Source organism: Lupinus angustifolius, chromosome LG16, assembly GCF_001865875.1.
Source record: "Lupinus angustifolius cultivar Tanjil chromosome LG16, LupAngTanjil_v1.0, whole genome shotgun sequence".
NCBI lineage: Eukaryota > Viridiplantae > Streptophyta > Magnoliopsida > Fabales > Fabaceae > Lupinus > Lupinus angustifolius.
In genome coordinates this window covers 10,116,603-10,133,193 of record NC_032024.1, presented here as the reverse complement: position 1 = coordinate 10,133,193, position 16,591 = coordinate 10,116,603, and the positions used below count along the sequence as shown (strand labels likewise).

The 16,591-nt window shown below is 36.2% G+C and overlaps 1 pseudogene; it reads left to right on the top strand.

Moving 5' to 3' along the window:
- On the top strand, positions 319–13,247 carry LOC109330351 (annotated as a pseudogene).

Genomic DNA, 16,591 nt, shown 5'->3' with positions numbered 1-16,591 from the left:
AATAATAAAGAATAAATAAATTGTCATTTCATTAAATTTTACTTTCTTCATTCACTTTCTTCTCCTCTTTTGGGAGAATTGCTTTTTGTGGGTCCCACATCATTATATCTCCTCCACCCCTCTTTCTCCTCATCCAAATGGGTGAAAATCCCACTTCCTCTCCTACTTCTCTCCCTTCATTTTATTTCCTCACATTTTTTCTCTCAACCCAAAGAAATCTATATGAGCTTTTTCCTAAAATTAAATACAATAAACATCTTGGGGTGGAAAATAATATTTTAACAAAAAAAACAAAATTGACATTCGATGTAATAATGAGAAAGAATACAAAAAAACAAAAGGCTCCTATCTCCCTCCTCTCCCTTCTCTTTTCCATTGTGGGTTGTGGAATGCGGAGCTTCCCTCCTCCTCTGCCTTGCATGAATTACCTCCATCTCCGAACACCACCACCTCCGCCGCCATGCCAACTCCCTCCGTCGAGACTCTTCCGTCGGATTCCATCCTAGACCGTTTGACCTCCTCCGGTTGTGAAATCAAGCTCAAAGCTATTCGAGAGGTGAAGAATCAGATCATAGGTAACCGCACCAAGAAGCTCTCCTACATCAATCTTGGCGCCGTACCCGCCGTCTCCGCCGCACTCTCTGACTCCGACTCCGCCCCCAACCTCATTGTTCAGGCCGCCGCCGCACTCGGCAGCTTCGCTTGTGGTGTCGACGCCGGCGTCTTCCCCGTCCTCGATGCCGGAGCCTTCCCTCATTTGATTAGGCTCCTCTCGTCTTCCGAGGAAAAGGTCACTTACATTTATCATAACCGTTTTTTCTCTGTTTTTTTTCCCTCTTTCGTTTTCTAGAAATTGATGCATGTTCAGAACTTGTAGGATTATCACTGAGTTGTTTAATTTGAGCTAGCCATGCTATTCGTTTGTTTTTTTGTTGCTTTTTTTGGTTGAAATGTTTATTGTTTGATCCACAGTTTGGTTCTCTTTTCTTAATGTTAATCCAATGAAAACTGGAATTGAAAAACAATAAGTTAATAACATTTATTTTGATTTTGTTTCACTTGGATAGTTTTGTATGTTTTTCTGCTACATGCTTATTTAAAATTCAATCACCTATTCTAGAGTTGTTTCATTTTGGATCTTTTTTTCCATCTGCTGAATTGTATGCACAATCTTGGAATGTTTTTGTTCACAAATTAATGAAATAATGAAGTGTTGCTATATTCTGTCCTGTTTGTGGGTAGAATGCTGATTGATTTTTTGGGCAAATTAATGAAATGCTTCTTGATTAGTGACAATTATGAGACTTAGGGTTAGGGAAAAGCATGGTTGGGTGGAGTGTAAATGGATATGGAAAAAATTGAAGCAGTGAAGTAGTTGCAGTGCTTTCTTGGAAAGTATGAATAGGAAAAATTGATTTCATATTAGTGAAATATCTTATTGTTTAATGCTATTTTTATTTGGAATGCTATCTAATAATCCTCTCTGTTCATTTCAGGTTGTAGATGCTGCTTCACGTTCTCTACGAATGATTTATCAATCAAAACTAGCCCCAAAGTATGATTTTTTTAAACATGAAAACATGCAGTTTCTTCTCTCACTGTTAGATAGTGAGAATGAAAATCTTACTGTACTAGGTGCAGGCATTGTTATTCATTCTTGTGAGACAAGTGCTGAACAAAGTATATTATGCTATGCTGGTGCTTTGGAGAAACTTACTAGCCTTCTCGATGGTTCCCTAAGTCAGCGAGATGCTAGTTTAGATTCATTAGCTGCAATTGTTAAAAACAACCCAGAAGCTGGGTCTAAATTTGTGGACCTTGACAGTGGAAGAGCTTTAAGTTCTGTAATTGAATTAACTAAGGATAGATATCCCTAGACAAAGTTACTGGCCTGCTTGTGCTTGATTTGTGTAAGGAATTCTTGTTCTTCTTCTTCTTCCTATCTTCAAAACATAGGGATAAAAACTAAATTGGTATACATTTTGCTTGAGCTCCTTGATGATTCTGGTCAAGTTGGAGAAGAAGCTTCTTTTGCTTTCTTGAGATTAATTGCAGAGAAGGAAGATTTACAGAAGTTAGCATTTGCATGCAAATGCTATTGATAAGTTCCACGGTGTCTTGCAAAAGCATCCTTTAAAACCCAAACGGCTCGAAGGGGTGTTTCTGGCCTTGGCTGATCTTTGCGCAAAATTGGAGTGCTGCAGGTCAAGTTTTCTTTCATCACAGGTCAGTTGTTTCGCAGACTCAATCAGTAAATCTCTTATATTTGTTGCTGGTAACCATTTTTTTTTTATAATTTTGACAAATGCATGATTATCCTTGTTGATGCAAAAACATGACATGACAGTCATGAAGAAAAGGCTGCAGTTACCAATTTCTATAGCAATTCATTCATTATGGTTGAGAGTTCTGGGTTGCTAATATCTTACTGATATGAAATATATGTAATAGGGAGTAGAGTAGCATAAATAGGGAGTAGAATAGCATAACTTTCCTTTTTTGGCAATTGGCAGTTATGACAGTTAAAACTGTTAGCTATAAATAGCAAGTTTTAACTGTTTTGGTATTAACTGATTTTGGAATACAAAATTGAATTCTCTCTTGTATCTTCTTCTTCATCTTGAATAACAACTTCTCGGGATCTTCCATTCATCAAGAATCCCCTGCTTTTCTTCTTCAATTCTTCGAGTTGCTCTAAATTCCTAGAATCCTACTTCTTCTCTATCAATTGGTATCAGATTAGGTCTTTCCTCGGCTGCACGCAAGTATGGCAGAGTCAACAAGAAGCCAAGCATCATTCAGAGAGGTGGAGGAACGGTTAGAATCCAGAATGTCAGCCAAAATTGAATCAAAAATGATGGAACTTGCGAATTCTATTCAGAAATCCTTGAATGATTCCTTAAAGGTGACGATGGAAGAACTAATGAAAAACTCACTGGATGGAACAGATGACTCAGCTCGTTCCAGGGTGGGACCTTCGGGTGAGAGACGACCTCTTTCACATTACTCTTGTGGCACACGCTTATCCCGAATTGATTTCCCCCGTTTTAATGGAGATAATGTCAAGCAATGGGTGTATCAATGCGAAACGTATTTCTTGATTGATGGCACCCCTGAGGAAGTAAAGGTCAAATTGGCAGTGGTACACTTTGAAGGAAGAGCCTTGCAATGGCATCACGCCTTTGTCAAGTCTCTGTGGACGAGTTCTTGGCCATTGTGGGGGGAATATGTGAAAATGTTGGTTGATAGGTTTGGAGAAGTGTGTGAGGACCCTATGGTTGAGCTTATGAACTTAAGGCAAAAAGGATCAGTGGCTGAGTTCCATGAGGCATTTGATGCGATTATCACCAGGTTGGAACTATATGAGGAATACACACTTAGCTGTTTTTTGGGGGGATTGAAGCAGGAAATCCAAATGATGGTGCGCATGTTTCAACCTTAGTCAGTTAGGAAAGCATTTTCATTGGCAAAATTGTATGAGGCATCTCAAGGTCAGAGCTCCTTATTACAATTCCCAAGCAGGAGCAATAAATCCACTGGCTTTCCCAAACTAAGTGCTTAGGTCAAACCTACACCACCAGGGGAGGTACCAATGGAGTCACTGCCACAAAAGCCTAGAATTAACAGAAGTTTGACCCCTGCATTTATGAATGAGAGGAGATTAAAAGGGTTGTGCTATTTCTGTGATACCCCTTACACTCCAGAGCATAGTTTATCACACAAAAAATTACAGATTCATGTGATGGAAATTGACCAGAGTGATACTGATGACAGTGAGGTTGCCACTGGAGAGACAAAGGTTGAGGCAAGCAACTTGGGTGAGCCACTTATCTCTGTGAATGCTTTGACTGGTATGGCTAGTTTTAGAACAATGAGGGTTACAGGGCACTACAATAAGAAACCTCTGCATATTCTTATTGATAGTGGTAGTACCCACAACTTCCTTGACCTTCAAAAGGCCAGATCCCTGGGGTGTACTATTGATCAATTGGAACCTCTAATGGTAACAGTGGCTGATGGCACTAAGTTACAAATCTCAGCAGTGGTTAAGAACTTTTCTTGGAGAATTCAGCACACCAATTTCACCTCAGATATGATGTTGATCCCATTGGGGTGTTGTGATGTGGTGTTGGGTATAGAATGGTTGGTGACATCACCTGGAATTTTGATAGACTGACTATGGATTTTGTAGTTCAAGGCAGAAGACATGTGCTAAGAGGTTCCCCTAATGGTGGTCTCAAAACTATTAGAAAGCAACAATTGAATAAAGTCTTGACAGAGGGTGTACAACTATCTATGTTACAGCTATGTCCTGAGGAGGGGGGATTGCTACAATCACTCACCACTCATGCAGAACCAACTGTGTTGCACAACCAGATTAGTCATCTACTAGCCAATTTTACTGAAGTTTTTGAGGAACCTTCCCAATTACCCCCTATGAGGGCAGGCCACAATCATTTTTAATTCCTCTGTTGCAGGGCACAAATCCAGTGAATAAGAGACCTTATAGGTATGCCAAGCATCAAAAAGATATAATTGAGAGATTGGTCCAAGAGATGTTGCAATCTGGGGTCATTCAGAACAGTTCCAGTCCATATGCTAGTCCTGTGGTTCTAGTGGGCAAGAAGGATGGTTCTTGGAGGCTTTGTGTTGATTATAGAGAATTGAACAAGGCCACGGTTAAGGACAGGTTCCCTATTCCTTTGGTAGGATCTTATGGATGAACTTCATGGCTCAACTATCTTTTCCAAGCTGGATCTTCGTGCTGGCTATCATCAGGTTAGAATGCACCCTGCAGATATCCAGAAAACTGCCTTCAGGACACATGCAGGCCATTATGAGTACTTGGTCATGCCCTTTGGCTTGACAAATGCTCCTGCAACCTTCCAAGGTCTCATGAATTCTGTTTTTCATCAATTCCTTAGGAAGTTCTTGTTAGTCTTTTTTGATGATATCCTCATATATAGCAAGTCTTTGAAGGAGCACATTGAGCATCTCAGAAGGGTATTGTTGCTTATGAAGGAAAACTGTCTGTATGCAAAAAAATCCAAATGCTTTTTTGGAGTTTCAAGGGTGGAGTACTTAGGCCATTTTATTTCAGAAGAAGGGGTTGCTACTGATCCTGCAAAGTTGGCTGCTGTCAAAGAATGGCCTTTACCTCAATCACTAAAACAATTGAGGGGTTTCCTAGGACTAGCTGGTTATTACAGGAGATTTGTCAAAGGGTATGGGGGAGTAGCCAAACCCCTGACTGATATGCTCAAGAAAGACAACTTCTGCTGGTCACCAGAAGCAAAAACTGCATTCCTTCAGCTCAAACAACTTCTGATCTCAGCACCTGTCCTTGCTATGCCAGATTTTTCTAAAGTATTTGTAGTTGAGGTAGATGCTTCAGGAACAGGGTTGGGTGCTGTGTTGATGCAGGACCATCACCCTATAGCCTATATCAGTAGAGCCTTGAGTTTACAACATCAATCCCTGTCTACTTATGAAAAAGAATTGATGGCAGTGGTCTTTGCTGTGCAGAAGTGGAGGCATTACTTACTCAATAGGCATTTTGTAATCAAGACTGACCATAGCAGCCTCAAATACATGCTTGATAAGAGGTTAACCACTGCTTTTCAACAGAAATGGTTAGTCAAGCTTATGGAGTTTGACTTCACGATTAAGTATAGGCAGGGCAAGGATAATGTAGCAGCTGATGCACTTTCAAGGGTAGACACTTGCAATGCTCTTGTGGTGCACAAGGTGGACTCAGTTCTGGTGGACAGAATAAAACTATCTTGGGAGCAAGATGCTAGTTTGATAACCTTGAAGGAGCAACTTTTGCATAATCCTTCATCTCACAAGCATTACACTTGGATGCATGGTGAACTACGCAGGAAGGGTAAGCTGGTTGTTGGCAATGATGCTCAATTGAGAGAAGACATCTTGAATTGGTTGCATACCACTGCTGTAGGTGGCCATTCTGGCAGGCATGCTACCACTCAAAGAATCAAGGCTGTGGTATTTTGGAAAGGGTTGAATAGAGATGTCAAGGCCTTCATCATTCGATGTCCTACTTGTCAACAATGTAAATATGAGACAACTGCTTCCCCTGGGTTGCTTCAACCACTGCCTATTCCAGGGCATGTATGGCAACACATTACTATGGATTTCATTGAAGGATTGCCCTTATCAGCAGGAAAGCAGGTTATTTTTGTTGTGGTTGATAGGTTAAGCAAGGCTGCTCATTTCATGGCCTTAGCTCACCCTTACACTGCTGCTAATGTGGCTCAATCATTTTTGGATCATGTCTTCAAGCTACATGGGTTTCCTGAATCAATCACCAGTGACAGGGATCCTGTTTTCATCAGCAAATTTTGGCAGGATCTGTTCTCATTGCAAGGAGTTCAATTACAACTATCTTCATCTTATCATCCTCAAACTGATGGCCAGACTGAAGTGGTCAATAGGTGCTTAGAAACTTATCTGTGGTGTATGTGTTCTGATACTCCTCATCAGTGGATGCATTGGTTATCCTTAGCTGAATGGTGGTACAACACAACATTTCACACTTCAATTCAAGCCACTCCTTATGAGATTGTGTATGGACAACCACCACCCATTTGTCTTCCTTATTTGCCTGGTGGTTCTTCTGTTGAATTGGTGGACAGAAGCCTAACTAAAAGAGAAGAGATGCTAAGGGTATTGAAGTTTCATTTGAGAAGGGCACAAGATCGCATGAAGCAAATTGCTGATAGACATAGATCTGATAGGGAATTTGCAGTGGATGATTTTGTTTATATTAAACTCCATCCATATAGGCAAAACTCAGTTCAGTCCCGAATGAATGCCAAGTTAGCACCTAAGTTTTTTGGGCCCTATCGTGTTACTAGTAGGGTAGGCAAGGTGGCTTATGTGGTGGATCTTCCTCCTCAGTCTAAAATTCACCCCGTTTTTCATGTTTCCCAACTTAGGAAGCATGTGGGTGCTGCCATAACTTCTACTACTCTTCCACCTACGGGGTCTAGCCTTTCTACACACAAGGAACCAGAGGCAATTCTTGATAGGATGATAGTAAAGAGAAGAGGACAGGCAGTAACAAAGGTATTGGTAAAGTGGAAACATCAATTGGATGAGGATGCTACTTGGGAGTTTTTCTTTGATTTGCAGAAGCGCTTTCCTTCTTTTCATCCATGAGGACATGTCTGGTTTTGAGGAGGGGGTATTGATATGAAATATATGTAATAGGGAGTAGAGTAGCATAAATAGGGAGTAGAATAGCATAACTTTCCTTTTTTGGCAATTGGCAGTTATGACAGTTAAAACTGTTAGCTATAAATAGCAAGTTTTAACTGTTTTGGTATTAACTGATTTTGGAATACAAAATTGAATTCTCTCTTGTATCTTCTTCTTCATCTTGAATAACAACTTCTCGGGATCTTCCATTCATCAAGAATCCCCTGCTTTTCTTCTTCAATTCTTCGAGTTGCTCTAAATTCCTAGAATCCTACTTCTTCTCTATCACTTACCATGTTCCAACTTGTTGTTGTTGTTATTATTATTATTATTAATAATATCATTATCATCTCTCCTTTTCCTGGATTATGTGAATGTGATTTCTCTTTATTTGTAGTGCAGGTTACTATATCTGTTTTTCATGTTGTATAGTTGCCTGCTTTATGTGCAGTTCGATGCATGTCTGTGTGCCACATTGTTTTCCAGAACACTTTTAGATTAGCAGAAACAATTTTTATTTTTATAGATAAAAAATGGAACTAGTTTAATTAGCTCAGCTTACTTTCTTACTAGCAAAACTAAGTAAGGTCATGTGTATGAAAATTTACATGTAAATATAGCATTTTCTGATATTTTCTTAGATGGCATATCACTTTTCCTTGCCATTCTGCTAATTTACCTTGCAAGTTGCAACTAATGATTGCATTGTACCCTAAAAGTCTTCCCATAAAGATCGGAATTCTTTCTCTCCTTTAAATGGATTGTTGAGAAGTTACGCTATTAAATTTAATTATTTACTGGTGGTAGTGATTTTGGAAGAGGGTGAGCCTTGGCGAAACTGTAAAGTTGCTTGCCTTGTGACCTAGAGGTCTTGGGTTCAAATCCTGGAAATATCTTCTTCGCTTGCGAGGGTAAGGCTGTGTATATCCACCCTCCCCGGATCCCACTAGGTGGGAGCCTCGTGCACTGGGCCACCCTTTTTTGGTAGCGATTTTGGACATCTGTTGTTGTTGACATAATGCCTTACATCATCCCAAATTCCCATCTAAGAACATGTTTGAATAAGTGCTAAACTTTGTTTCTTCCTGATAGGTGACTAGAACCAATTTGGTGGTTCTTTTCAATCTTGCAATGGATGAAGATATAACAGGGCCTGAACCAGTAAACTATGTATTCGGATACTTTGTCCACTTTTAACTTCTAATAAACTTTTGTGAACACAGGTCTTGAATCTAGTAGTTGATGCCTTAACTCATGATGATGCCAGTGTGCGCACTGCAGCTTGCATTTGCTTAAGAAGTGTCTCTCACTCAATCAAGGTCTGTAGCATGAAATGACATCTGTCAATTGAAGATTTTATGCTATGTACGAGAAATTTTGGATAGTCCTGGACATATGTTTATCGTTGATCAAGCATTAGTGAGTTAAAATTAGGAATTTATCAAATTCAACAGTAAAGATTTGTCCTGTACAATTGATCCGGGATCATCCAATAATTTCTCCCAATGTACTGCCTAATTCTCATAAGATTCCATTCAGAATTTGAGTGCAGGTCGTTTTATGAATGAAAGAATTGTCTTTCCTTTGGTTCAACTTCTCTCTGATCTTTCTACTTCTGTGCAGGTACGTTTATTGTATCCATAATGTTCATCTTTCTCGTGTTTAAGTTCAAATGAGTAGTTGCTAGATTTACAAAAAGGAATCTGCCTACCATACAGTCATACTAAAGAAAAGGATTCTAAACTTTAGAATCTTAGGGATACAAGATAACAAAATTGATTGAATATATATGCTACCCATATATATTTGTATGTGACTATGCTGTTCTGATGATAATTTGGATGTTAATCTCATACAATTTAAGTTTTAAACATCTATATGTTGTCAAATACAATAAAAAAATGATGTTTTGAAATAACTGACATGTTTTTGAACCAAAAGCTTCATGTTATCAAAATGATGTGTTTCATTAAGTGTTATATCTTGCATTAAAGAGGTGATCTCAAGGGCGTTATTTGTTGTTATACTATCATTGATCATTGTTAGAAGCTTCCCTCTAATTAGACCCATATTATATGTTACATTAAATGAGGTTATCACAAAGGCTATATACGATATAATTATCCTATTGGTTATTATTAATCATAATTAGAAGCTTATATTTAATTAAACTGAAAGTGTGATGTGATTTTCTTCCCGACACTTGTTTTTTCTTTTCTTTTCTGAAAATGTTATATTCAGCGTTTTAAATTGCAGTTATGGTCGCAATTGCAGTTACGATTGTTGGTACTGTGATTGCGATCACTGCGGCTGTTGCAGTATGAATTATTTTTTAATTAAAAATATATTTTTGAATTTGATGTGGCTCGATACAATCCCATGCAACCTGATGCGGCCCAAATGTGATCCAATGTGGTTGCGTTGTGGCCTAATGTGGCTGCATCATTTTGATTCTGCGTCATATCGCAATTGCGGTGTGATGTTGATAAACACTGGTATCTAGGTAAGAGAAATTTAGACAGAAATGAAGAAATTGCCCCTAACCCACAATCAACTAGACTTGTGGTAGGGTTCTATGATTTTATTGAGAAGAAAAGAATTACATTGTCGTATGACGTAGTTACAAGATAGAGGATCCCACGATCCTTCCCCTCAAACTGATTCCTCAATCAGTTACTAACTCAGAATTCAATGCCCATTCTCCTAGGCTAACCTCCTATTAATAGCTTCCTAACTGTCTTAACTACCAAAGAATAAGAGGGAAAGTTGGTTATTTAACAACCACGTTTTCCTCTTACCTCTTTTATACACGTGCTTTAATTCAGGTTTGTTATGAGCCTTATCAGATGTGGTTGCAGCGGTCACCGCAACCGCAATATTGCGGCTGCATCACGTGATGTGATTCGCAATTTAAATCACTGGTTATACTCATTAACCATTGTTAAACAGATATAGCCTCATTAATCTTGTTGAAGTTTAGTAAGGCAACCTCTTTCTGATTTATCTTTCAGGTTGCAGCCCTTGCTGCCATAAGCAACATAGTGGTTGACTTTATGCTGCATAAGTCAACATTCATGCAATGTGGAGGTGTTAAAGAGCTTGTGCAACTAACAAAGGCAATGGATTCATCTTTAAGGCTAAATGCTGTGCTGGCCTTGAGGAACATGTTATTCCTGACTGATAAGATGTGCAAGGAAGTAATTTTTGTGGAGTTGACAGCATCTTCAATGGCTAGCCTTATCTGTGGTAATTACACTTCGTGTTTTTTATGGTTAATTATTAGCTACCAGATAAGCTGTCCTTAATTGTTTATATATTCAGCAGACCCCGAGTCTTGTGTTCAAGTACAAGCTCTGGCTCTTGTTCGCAATTTTGTTGACGGATGTGTGTATTCTGTTGAATATGCCTTTGCTGAAGATGGTATCATACTGAAAGCTGTTGGAAAGCAATTGCGAAAATCTTCGAAAGTTGAAATTGGAATACAGGTTGGAATTAACTTTTGAAACTACTTTTTGTTCTATATAGAGTGAAGATGTAGATTTCCATCTTCTAATATATTTGTGTTGTAATTTTTGTTTTTGTTTTTTTTGGGTACATGGGGGTGCAAGAACCTAGGTAGAGGAGGGGGATAGGTGGGCTGGTGAAGAATTGAGCATGAGACAAGATCGAGATCTTACGTAAGATCGGAAGGGTAGATGAAAACGTAAAACGTGTGATCGTAACACGGATCGTAAGATCCTACCAAATATTGAATTTTTTAGATATACATATACACAAAATAATAAAAACTTCAGCTTTAAAACTTCCAACATCAAAATATATGCATACAAAAGTATTAGGTGTCACATGATTGCAAAACTAATATGTAAACACAATCAACTAAAGTGTTCGATAGTATATATATGTTATATATATAATATAATAAGTATGTGGAAATATCATGTAGCTATACTGTATTTTATGTGGAAACATCATGTTTTATGTAGCCTATAAGTATATAGTAATAGCATGTATGTCAAAAGTGGAACAAAAGTCAATTTGAGTGCTGACTATGACACATACAAAACAAAAGCGTAACACAACAAAAACACATAAAAAGAAGGGAGAGAACATAAGAAAGTAATACAATGAGCACCATTTTTCTCCCATTATACATTACAACGTAAAAGAGAAAAAGAACATAACTTTAGAGAGAATAAGGAAAACAAATATGTTGAAGATGAAGATGATAAGAAGGAAACTTGAAAATGAAGTCTTGGGGAGCTTTGTGGTTGTAGCTTCTACTTCTATTCTGGTTATGATATGTTTGTTATTTTGCAATTTAGGGTTTAGAAGAATTTTGGACGGGTCAAATGATTTTGGGTCATGGGTTTCCCTTCTATACGGGTTTAGAAGAAGGAATTTTGCAATTTAGGGTTCGCAATAAAAACATAAAATCACAACGAGACATCGATTTTACGATACTACGATCTTCCCCAACGATCTCACTGGCCGTGGTGAGATCGCATTCAGAGTGGACACGTGACTCGGTAGCTCTTGAAAACTCGTAAGATCTACTGATCCTACGAGTTAAATCGCGATCTTAACTGCTATGTCTAAGACCATTATAACACCCAAGTCTTAGAGACTGGGGCTGTTGCCAATTGAATTACAAACTTGTTCACTGTAATTTGTCCTTTTTTCTCTCTTTTCTAAATGGTGCGTTATTTCTAGCTGTCAATATCTTGCTAGAAATGACGAATTAATATGATTAACATGTCATGTAGGAAATTACTCATTTTGTTTTAATTGTTCTTTGAGCTGATCGTTATTGGTTTTATTTTCCATGTAGGGGTTGTATGTACTCAGCAATATTGCAAGTGGAAATGAATTTCAGAAGGAAGCTGTAATTCAACTACTTTTTCCTCAAGCAGAGAATGGGTCTCAATCTTTCTTCAACCAGTTTTTGCAGAGTAATGATAATCACTTACGTACAGCTGCTATTTGGGTCATAACAAATCTCACATTTCCTGAGAGTCCTGGTGCATTTGGTCGGATTGTAAATTTGCGCAGTCTTGGCATAGTTTCTCAAATAAAGAAGATGTTCAATGATTCTTGCATGGATGTGAAAGTCCTTTAATCTTCACCCCAAACTGGGATGTTTATTCTGTACTTTTCTTGAAGTGGTTTTGTAAATTTTCTTCTGTTGATGCAGCTTCGTGCAAGAATTGCACTTGGGCAGATTATTACTTTTGGTGAAGGCTAAATTTTATCAGGTCCTCTGTTCCAAATGCTTCCGCCCAGGCAAAGCTGGGGGATATTGATAGAATCTATTCCTTTTTGTATTCTCTTACCATAATACACATGTGGTATCATGCCTTCTGCATCAGCTTTCAATATGGTATGTTCCAGTGGATGTTCTTCAAAGTTTTTTCTTTCACCTATGGTTGTTTGCCATACCTTGTACAAGCTTACCAATATATGTTTTTGGTACTACTAAGGGTATCTCATCACCCTATGGGTAAGAAACTAATTCTTTTTAGGATGCATGATTGCTACTCCAAACAAGTGTTGCTCCCAAGAATTGAACACTAGACATTTTGGTCATCTTGAGGATCTAGTGGGGCCTTGCACCACTAGACCAATACATCACGAGATGGTAATGCTGTTCTAACGTGCCAAATTGCTGTTTATTTGTTTCCCTTTATAGGTGTATCAAATTGCTGTAGTTTTTCTTTTTAACCAGTCAGAGCATTGTGAGATCTTTTGGATTCTGTATGCTGCTCCTGCCAGATTACCATTGAAATCTCAATTTTCTTAATGTGTACATTATGTATTTTTTGTAAATCGAATGATCAAATTAGATTTACAGGCTTTAGTGTTGTATCTATGAGTAGTAAATGACATTTCTAGGACTTAGTTTCAACTTTATTCTGGTTCAGGTATATTGACAAATAGTGGAATTTTTTTTATGCAAGCAGCATTTTCAAAGGGTAGCAATTAACGATGTTTCTGGTATTAATGTATGCCTTGTTAAACTTCGTTTCCTTTCTGGTTCTGAAATTACTTTATCTTCTGTCTGTAAGGGTGGTAGAAGATAAAACTCACGTAGCCCACCTAGCTTCAGAAATGCTTATTAGAACTCTACGTTATCTAGTTTGGCCGTAGGGCATTTTATGTGTATGTGACCTAGATGTTGATCTGGAGAGGATCCATACTAGAGGGTCATTTACTAAATTAATCCAAAAGTCATAACATATTAAGGTTAAATAACCCGTTAAATATCTGAAGTAAACATCTAACAGAAGGGTATGAAGTTGATAGTAAACATCCAATTTTATTCTGCCCATTGTTTTAAAACAAAAACAAAACAATAGAAATATGAGGATAAAGTATCTAATGAAAGAATATATATAATATTTTAATGAGAATAAATAGGATAATGTCACATTTATAGTAGAATGTTGAGATAATTTATGTTCTGAAATATATAATAAAAGCAAATCATTTTGATAAAAATGTTTTTAATCAGATTTGATTGCATAAAAAAATAAAATAAATGAAAGATTTGATTTGAGAAAGAATATAATTTTGAATTTCCCAATCATATTAAAATGATGTTTAAATGTCACTCATCTATTCAACTATCTAATAAAAAAGGGTTTTTGTCATGTCTTTATAGACTATGTCACCCTTTCCTTTACTTTTCCCCTCCAAAAGGGCTTCATGTTTCTATAGTGAACTCTCACGTACTATATTTATCTTCTACTATCTATGTATGAATTGAAAGAACCGGTGAAAAGACTAATTTAGACATCTTATATTTGTGATAACTGTCTAAAAAATAGGCTATTTTCGTCAAATAAAACTTGAATTTCAAAAGTCATTTTCTTTCCTCATTTCATACAATAATATGTTTGTTAGAATTAATACAAAACATATAAGATGATTTGAAATATAAGGAATATAATAATAATTAAAAAATCAAATTCAAAATTGAAGTTTTTTGTAACTTTTAAATATGTTTTTAAATAAAAAAGACTCATACAGTATTACGATTTGATTTCTCTATTTTCATTAAAAAAATTAAATTTGAATTTGAAAAAAGCATTATTTTCTACAACTTTTAAATTTTTTTAAAAAAAAAAATGACATAGAAGCATGTTTTGGTTTCCTATTTTCATTAGAAAATTCAAATTTGTAATTATCATTTATTTTTATTATGTGTTTTAATAGGCAAATACACGGATAATACATGTGTTCTTGATAATCCGAATGTACGGGTAACATGTGTGTTTTAACTATGCGAATGCACATGTAATATATATGTTCTTAGCAATGCGAATGTACAGATAACATGTTTGTTTTAGCCTTGAGAATGCACAGATCACATGTGTGTTCTTAACCATACGAATGCACGAATAATATGTGTGTTTTTAACCACACGAATGCACGAGTAACATGTGTGTTCTTAATCATATCAATGTACATATAATATTGTGTTCTTAATCACGGGACAAAAAAATACCACCTCGTGCAAATGCACAGGTAACTTGCTAGTTAACTCAATAATCGATATTATCTCAAATTATTTTTTGCTTCCAATTTTCGTTTTCTTTTCAAATAAGTTTTTTTATTTAATGAAAACTTAATTGCCTCAGTAATGTGAGACATCATTTCAAATTATTTTTCCTCCCAAATTTCATGTTTAAATATAAATAAATTATTTTAATGAGTCATTGGTAGACTCAATAATGTGGAGATGCCAATTTGAAAAAAAACATGTGACAAAAATTAAAATAAGTTACTAACTTACTATGGACTCATTAATGGAGTTCCTCTCTCAAGAAAAATAGGCGTCCAAGAGCTATGAGTTTTAGACTGAAAAATCATCTGATCCAAATACATAATTAAGTTGTGGTTTTGTCTGTTTTGTTTACATTAAGACATACGATCTAATCTGATCCAAATATTATATGTGGTTTGGATCGGTTGGGTTGATTTTTTTTATAAAATAGTCTACATATTTTTGGTCGTTGCAATGAAAAAATTGGGAATCCGTTAATCGATTACGTATGGGTTTAATCGGTTAAGGGTAGTTACAATTTCTGGTTTCTTGAATTTTAAAGAATCGATGATCGATTAGATTAAGTGATAATCGATTATCTGCACTAGAAAACACAATTGTATATTAACCAAAATTTCTTCATTTTTTCATATAGAACACTCACAACGAAAAACAGATTGATTACACATATTTCTGAAATCACATCGTTCTTTCACTTTCATATCCAAAGAGAGATTTTCAAAGTGTTCTTTTGAAAAATAGAGAAAATGGAGAATCTTTAGAAAGATTTCCAAAGAAGCAAAATTGTCAACCCTTAACTCTTTACATTTCCGTATTACTTGATATTCTTAACTTGACATGCATATTATTCTGAGTTACTTGCATATTTTGTTCTATGCGTTTACTGTTCTTCATCATCTGTAAGAGTGCATATAAGTTTAGTTGAATCTTAGTAATATTGGAGATCAAAGATAATTGCTTTTCAAAGAATAAGAACTGAATAATCGATTAGGTTATTTAGTTAATCGATTATTTGCAGAAAGAATTAATCGATTATTTCTATTGTTAATCGATTAAACAGTAAAGGCATTTGTAAAATATGTTTGTTAATCGAACAACGGTAATTATGTACCGTATCACCTATTCACGCCCTCTAGGTGAGTTGCAGAGCCCTGTGGAACCCGACAACACTAAAAGTTGGCAAACAAAACCCACCTCCCTTTTTTTGTGCCAAAAATATTTAATTGTAACACTAAAAGTTGGCAAACAAAATTCACCTCCCTTCTTATCTCACTTTTCATTATTTAACATCATAGTCTCATCATCTTTAATCTTTTTCTCGTTGGTCAGAAGCTCTTTCAATGAATTTAATACATTTCGGCATTTATTCTAAGAACTTAGAAAATGGATGGAGTTCTTAATAAATATTTAAAAGTAGGTACCTGCGTGAAGCACAAAGGGCACCAACTTAGAAGTAGAGCAAGTTGACGTTGTAGCAATAATGGTTGGGGTTTGTTCAAATTGATAAAGATCAATAATGTGTATAAAAAATAGGAAATGAAGAAAGGTGTGTACTTATAGGTGAGGAATTTTTACTTTATTTTTTTTATGGTAGAACAAAAAATGAAATGACATTTGACTTTGATCATTGTATAAAAAATGTAATAATTTTAAAAATTCATAAATTACATTTCAAAAAAAAAAAATTATTATCTTATACTTTTTTTGATACCATTTTTGTTCCTACTTTATAATCATTGGTAGTCAATTCACGAAAAGATGTGTCTGCTTATCATTTTCCGGTTCTAAGTTTGAACTCACATT